The sequence below is a fragment of the Limulus polyphemus genome, unplaced genomic scaffold (genome assembly GCF_000517525.1).
Source record: "Limulus polyphemus unplaced genomic scaffold, Limulus_polyphemus-2.1.2 Scaffold1048, whole genome shotgun sequence".
Taxonomy (NCBI): domain Eukaryota; kingdom Metazoa; phylum Arthropoda; class Merostomata; order Xiphosura; family Limulidae; genus Limulus; species Limulus polyphemus.
This window is the reverse complement of record NW_013666658.1, coordinates 124,047-132,309: the sequence shown is the minus strand read 5'-3', so window position 1 is coordinate 132,309 and position 8,263 is coordinate 124,047.

Genomic DNA, 8,263 nt, shown 5'->3' with positions numbered 1-8,263 from the left:
AACGAATAGTGGGATTGACCGTTACATTATAACGCCCCCACGGCTGAAAGGGTGAGCATGTTTGGTGGGACGGGGATTCGAACCCGTGACCCTCAGATTGCGAGTCAAGCGCCCTAACTACCTGGCCATGCCGGGCTATATTTTTTGTCAATTTTAGAGTTAAATAAATGATCATTTACAATTGTTGTAATATTCGCAGTCTATTTGTAAGCAGTGATATAGCAACTCTTGATATACCAACAGAAGTCCCCAAAATCATTTTATGTTTATCAGAAGATTATATCATAAAACCTACACATCATTATAAAGTGTTTCTCGATCAATTTTCAGAACTAGGAAGTTGAACAGTCAGTTCCAGATTTTCATAAATGAATACAAATCCTATTACTTTGACTGGATGTCTCTGTCAGTGTCTGCTAATCATTTTGTGGCAAATAGTGCGTGGTCGAGAGCATGTTTACATGTAGCTCAAAAATAACGGGAAAAATTTTCAAAACCGTGAATAAGCTGCTTTCGACACTAAATCCCTTTAAGAAAATGAGGCTTAAGTTGACAAGAAAACATTCGTGAAGACGCCTACTGGGATTTATTTTAGAGACGTCAGAGGCAGTTGGTAAGAAGGTTAATAATCCGTTCAAAACTTATTAAATCAATTATGGCACAACCAAAAACGCCAGACTGTTTGCACTTCAAACTCCTTTAGCGATACCACGTCAGAAATAATTAGAATTATTATATTTCATGTAAATATTTTAATAATACGATTACATACATAATTATGTATGTGCACATTTAGTACAATATAATATAATAATTATTCATTAGTGAACTTAGATGTAAAAAAAAAGGAAGAGATTTTCCAAAAACATCTAACGTTGCACAAGTAAGATAAACAATTAACTACACAGTGAAAATCGGAGAAATTTATGTTAATGGGAAAGATGTCTGCGAGCCCATGCAATTGTCGAGATGCATTGTCTTTCAAATTTAATTCCTATTTGCAAACTACACACGTGGAATGAAATAAGGAACTTAATTTAAGATTAGGGGCAAACGTGGATGTTTAAGTCCTAAATGTCTCAGATAAAAGCTATATTTTTACTGTAATCAACCAGTTAAAAAGGTAATAAAAGTAAATCATATCACCTGCAGGTGACGTTCCAGTTCCTATAATGGCCATATACCTTGATAAGTACATATCTATATATCACACAAAGAGCATTAAATGTCACGTTAATAAGGTTGTTATTCCAAATGTTAAGTTGTCCATCACTGTGAGTTTTATGCTAGGTTTAACTTAAGAGAATAGAATCAGGTTATCTGGACTGCTCGGAAACATGAGATATTAACCCCAGCCAAGCACTAATACTAACACAAAATATTATCAAAACATAGTTTCAAAGTAACAGGAACACTAAAGTCAATGATAAAAAGAGGGAACTAATAGTAAGCAGGCTAATTCCTGATTTAGTGTTGTAAAAAAAGAGGTGCGCTTTTGGGGTTCTTTCAGGTAAAGTTGATTCCCATACTGTTGGTGTGCACGTTCTTTGTAGTCACTATGAGAAACCTGTACACGGGATAGGTGAAGTGAAGAAAAAGTGTCATTGGCCACTATTCAGTTCTTCACATTATATAGCCACACAATAGCAGATATAATAAATAAACTTAGTATTGTTTAATCTATAAGTCTAACTTCAAGGAAAAAATTATGTTTAATTGTTCAAGGAAATACTGAGTTTGTTTATCTAAAGTTGATTCCACTAAAAGAGACAAGATAGGTCCGCTAATAACGGGAGATTCAACAAAAATGTTTACTGCGAAGTAATTCAATGTAATTTAGAAAGACTGAACACAAATGTACGATCCCAATAAACAATCTTTATTTAAAACAATCGCAATTAAAGTACATTCTTAACTGTCACAAAGGACAACTGCCTTTAATGAAATGTTAGTACTAACTCGGTGATCACAGGTTTCAAACTGTGTCTCTCCCAGACCGTCCTCCAGTCCTAAGATCTTGTCCCAGATTGAATAAATCTCATGTTAGCTACTTAAAATGTTAACTTCGAACTTTCTTTGTAATTATAAAAACACCGTTTAACAAAGACACTCAGTGGTTACATCGCAATACCCTTTAATAATATTAATAAAGATTGTAATTACAAAAACACCCTTTAACAAAGACACTCAGTGGTTACATCGCAATACCTTTTAATAATATTAATAAGGATAGTAATTACAAAAATACCCTTTAACAAAGACACTCAGTGGTTACATTGCAATACCCTTTAACTTTAATGATAAAGATAGTAATTACAAAAACACCCTTTAACAAACACACTCAGTGGTTACAACGCAATACCCTCTAACTGTAATAATAAAGCTTGTAATTACAAAAACACCATTTAATACTAAATAAAACTTGACAATATTTACAAAAAAAATTAAGATCTTATATTGTTTGTTTGTACTTAAGCGCATAGCTACTCAAAAGGCCATCTGTGCTCTGCCCACCACGAGTTTCGAAACCCCGTTTCTAGATCTGTAAGTCCGCAGACATTCTGCTGTGCCGCTGGGGGACTATGATCTTCTAAGTGAAAGCAAAGACGAACACATAATGATATGTTAACCACATGATCAGTAAGCGATAATTCTATCAAGCAAAAACTTTAACATTGGCACCACAGTTTGATACATTATAAAACAGGCCATTCAGAAAGAGAAGTATTCCAGATCGACGAAATAAGTACAAGAACACAAATATATAAAATAAATCTCTTAACATCGATTACTATAAATGAGGCATAATAAGAAATAAATGCAGGCATTTGTTGCACAATAAAATAAAATTTTAACGCAGTAATAAGAAATAAATGCAGGCATTTTTTGCACATTAAAATAAAACTTTAACGCAGACTAATGTTCACTGTTTACAGAAAACTCTGAATAGATCACAGCCTATTAACACGCTTCACCACAATAAACAATATAAGAATAATACTTTAACAATAAAACAATACATAAAAACAATGTATATTGTACATCATAAATCCATTTACATAGAAAAATTATGTAAAATGTAAATACAAATCCTTTTAACACTGATAAAGCAAATCGCAAAACCTTTCTACATAGAAATGACAAAGTCTAAGTATTCTTTAAAAATTACTTATTATAATAACCTTTCAACAGAGACTAAACAGAGACAGTACAAAAATCACTTTACAGAGAGGACTAACATTACATGCTAAAAACCAACCATTTATCACACATTAAGATAACTTCTCCAAAAGTACACAATACATTTTGGTGTACTTAAGCAGTTCACATTGAGAGCTATCGCTTAATGGAGCTCTTGTTTTGTTACACCTGTAAATTATGTTTATATACAAAAATCCCTGTTATTCCTTGATAACTTCAGAGGATATTTTAATCCCTCTAGAAATCATTTCAGACCAGCCACTCATCTTTCGCTACATGGTAAAGTATTAATGTGAAGTATTTATGATGTTGTATAAACGTCACAACAACACGGTGTTGTAGTGATGCTAAAACTTTTATAAGACAACGTCACAACAACACGGCATTGTAGTGATGCTAAAACTTTTATAAGACAACGTCACAACAGCACGACATTGTAGTCATGCTAAAACTGTTATAAGACAACATCACAACAATACGACATTGTAGTTATGCTAAGACTATTATAAGACAAGGTCACAAAAACACGACATTGTAGTGATGCTAAAACTGTTATGAGACAACAACACGACATTGTAGTGATGCTAAGACTATTATAAGACAACAACGTGACATTGTAGTGATGCTAAGACTGTTATAAAACAACGTCACAACAACACGACATTGTAGTGATGCTAAGACTGTTATAAGACAACGTCACAACAACACGACATTGTAGTGATGCTAAGACTATTATAAGACAACAACACGACATTTTAGTGATGCTAAGACTGTTATAAGACAACGTCACAACAACACAACATGGTAGTGATGCTAAAACTGATATAAGACAATGTCACAACAACACGACATTGTAGTGATGCTAAAACTATTATAAGACAAAGAGGTTCAGTTGTCTGAAGAAGATTACATCGGAAACTAAATTATCTCATTAGTGATCCAAAAGAAGAAGATGAGCTAGAAACACATCCTCCTCTCCTATCTAAGTAACCCACCCAAGATCTACATTCATCATTGTGTCGGAAACGAATGGTCTTCTTGGTTTCCTCCAAGAAGAGAGTAGGATGATACAACTTACTTTCGTTAATGAGACTTCACTGCCGAGACTGACTGATTTGTAGATAAGCAATAGGATTTAATTAAACCAAGGTGATGGCTTATATGGTGGCTGTTGTCTAATTTACTCGTTAATTAATTCTCAGAATTAATTCACTATATAACTTCTTCACATTTGACGCCTTAAGCATGGAAAAATCATAAGCGATTTGCATGAAAACAATAATTTTATTTGAATAAAAAGAAGTCCACTTTTTTATTGCCCTACAAGTCACACAATGTATACACCATTCTAAAACAATAACAACGAACCTGCCAATAGTGACAAATCACTAACTCCCGTCTATAAGCTCTATTTCATTTTCAAAAAAATGTGAACCATAATTTCTGCATGAACTATTAAACGAACTTTCATTGTAATAACTAAATTTGAACATTATAACTTATTCGAATGTTCGTCAAAAATCAGTACTAAATATTTATAAGCAAAAGCAAATAATGCCATTTTATTCAAGCACCATTAGAGTTAGAAATATTTTCATTCAAACTGCAAATAACCGCAAATATACTTAGAATCTAATATATGTTTCGGAAAACACAAAACTTTTAAACTAATAATTTCAAGTTATGACATCTTATTGTTCATTACTATTCATATTTTGATCATATATTTTTCTTTTGACATCTGAACAGTATGATTCTTTGTCTTCATCCTGGCATCTTAACAACTATAAAAACCCTCATCCAAAAGACACTGAAGTATTTTAGACCAATACTAAAAATTAATGACTACCTGCTATCAGGATCGTATTTTATCAGACCAATACTAAAAACTAAAGAGTAACTACTATCAGGATCGTATTTTATCAGACCAATACTAACACTAATGAGTAACTACTATCAGGATCGTATTTTATCAGGCCAATACTAAAAATTAATGACTACCTGCTATCAGGCTCATATTTTATCAGACCAATATTAAAAACTAATGACTGGCTGCTATCAGGATCGTATTTTATCAGACCAATACTAAAAACTAAAGAGTAACTGCTATCAGGATCGTATTTTATCAAGCCAATACTAAAAATTAATGACTACCTGCTATCAGGCTCATATTTTATCAGACCAATATTAAAAACTAATGACTGGCTGCTATCAGGCTCATATTTTATCAGACCAATATTAAAAACTAATGACTAGCTGCTATCAGGATCGTATTTTATCAGACCAATACTAAAAACTAATGACTAGCTGCTATCAGGATCGTATTTTATCAGACCAATACTAAAAACTAATGACTGGCTGCTATCGTCTTTGACAAAATATTTTACCTCAAGAATTGTTTGTTTATTGGGAATTTCGCGCAAAGCTACACGAGGACTATCCGTCCCTAATTTAGTAGTGAAAGACTAGAGGTAAAGCAGCTAGTCATCGCTACCCACCGCCAACTCTTGGGTTACTCTTTTTACCAACGAATAGTGCGATTGGCCGTCACATGTTTGGTGGAATCGGGATTCGAACTCATGACCTTTCAATTGTGAGTCGAGTGCCCTAACTATCTGCCCATGCCAGGCCCAAGTAGTTAGAGCATGAGAGTTAAATGTAATAAGTCACATTATTTTAATTCAAAACTTAACTATCGTTTCAAAGAAGTTTAAATGGCTATCTGTATTCTTTTTATTAATTATTGTCCTATTTTACACGTTAACTGAATATACGTGAAATAAAACAAACTATTATTTTTATAGAATACCTGAAAAAGTATTTCTCATTACGTGGTACTGGAAGGTTTAAGACTCAAGAAACTACATGCTACTCCACACATTCAGCTGTGGAAGCAGTATAAAAATGATAGTCAACTGTCCTTTAAATAAGAAAACCCGTGTAGGCGGAAGGTACTGCTGACCGGTTACCCTCCCTCTGATCAGTAGTTGTATATTAATGTTGGGGGCCTAACCTGTAAGAGTTAGGTACTTCAAATGTTTGTGGCTGCGCTTTTTTGAACTAGTGTGTCTCTGGAGTTATACGTTGATTTCCGTTTTCAAAGTCGATATTCTGATTACGCCAACATTAAGATAAATAGATTCACTGTTGGAAACAGCAGATAAATCGCTCTTCTTTTGCTACTCCTCATAAAATACTTTAGGTCTAATTCGATGCTTAATGGAATCCACTATAAGATATCATGCAATTTACTCTTATCAGTGGATGAATGCTTAAGCAAAGGTTCCATTATGGTTATACATGTTTCAGTAATACTTATCAGTTAAGACAGCCTTCAATGGTATTAACTTTTACTTCCACCCGATGGCACAGCAGTAAATTTGAGGACTTATAACGCTAAAAATCGGGTTTCTAAATTGTATATTCCATTCAAACTGAAAATTTCCCTTTCTCTGGAGTCTTCGTTTTTCTTAAACAAAAGAAAATCCATAATAGCTTTAATATTCTCTCTCTCGGGTTTTTATTTTTTTACTCTTTGTTAACTACAGCATCTTGACAAAGAAAATAATATATATGTACGGAAGTAAAACAAAACACAGAAAACCTGGTAAATACAAAGTCAGTTTCATCAACATGTTAGTAAGCATGAAAAACATAGTAAGTCGACGTTCAAAGTTTTAAAGCCTTATCAAACGAGAGTTGTTTTAAAGAAAAGTCGAGATTACAACAAAAACTTAATAGTTTATAAGTCTCATTTCAAAATAAATAACTATGTAAAATAAAAATAGAAAATATGTAGATGGAAAAACTAAACAAAAACTTCTAGAGATGGTACTACCCTTTTAAATAAACCATAGAAAAGGGTAAAGTTCCTTATTCTATTTAAAATGTAACTCTGTAACACAATTTACCCAGCCAACAAATATATATACTAGAGGTACTTCCACAGGGTCACATTATAACGCCCCCGCGGCTAAAATGACGAGCATGTTTGGTGGGACGGAGATTCGAACCCCCGACCCTCAGATTACGAGTCAAGCGCCCTAGCCTTCTGGCCATGCCATTGTGATTTATGGCATGTGCACGTTTTATTAATGTCACGACAGTACAAATTGCAACGTTAAGCATCCCTTATGTCTACTAACTGACAGACAGACGACACACTACTGTATTGTTGTGTGAATGGTTAAAACACGTGACCTCTCCAGACGGCCTTTCGGCTCCCTTTCGGTAAAATAATTTACAGAACGTAAGTGACTATAGTATAAACTACCTATTTTAAAAGAAATGAAAATAAAAAAAAACAATAATATCATTTTACTATAGTAATTAGGTTTTGGATCGAAAGACTACCCATAATCAAGATCCTACAATATAGCCACCAGATTGGTATCAATTTAATATAGACTTCTAAAGACTGTAAAAGTATTAAATATATGGCATGACATAAATATATATGCCATGTTTAACATGGATTTACACTGACAGTGATTGGTAATATTCGATGTGCGACATTTTCAGTTTTACGTTTTCTATTGTTGTTTAAGTAAAACAGTGTAAACTAATACCTAAGTAATTTTGCAATTTCATAATGAAGAAGTTTACACCAGATGATGTGGGTTTTTTTTCTATGAGTTTCTTATTCTTTGAATGAGTAGTCATACCTCGAAGAGATTAGAATGATAATGCTATCTTAACAATAAAATTACCGATGGTGTCTGAAAGGCATTTTTGTAAAGTATTTGTGCACGAAACTGCTTGTACATCTATGATTTTGTTGGTCACAGAACCTTATTACAAAACAGAGTGCATATTGTAATACAGAATTCCTAATATAATACAGTATACATATTGCAATATAGAGTCCCTATTATTTTACAGAATTTCTTGTATAATACAGTATACATATTACAATACAGAGTCCCTAATATTTTACAGAATTCCTTGTCTAATACAGAAAACATATTACAATAGAGTCTCTATTACTTTACAGAATTCCTTGTATAATACAGTATACATATTACACTACAGAGTCCCTATTATTTTACAGAATTCCTTGTAT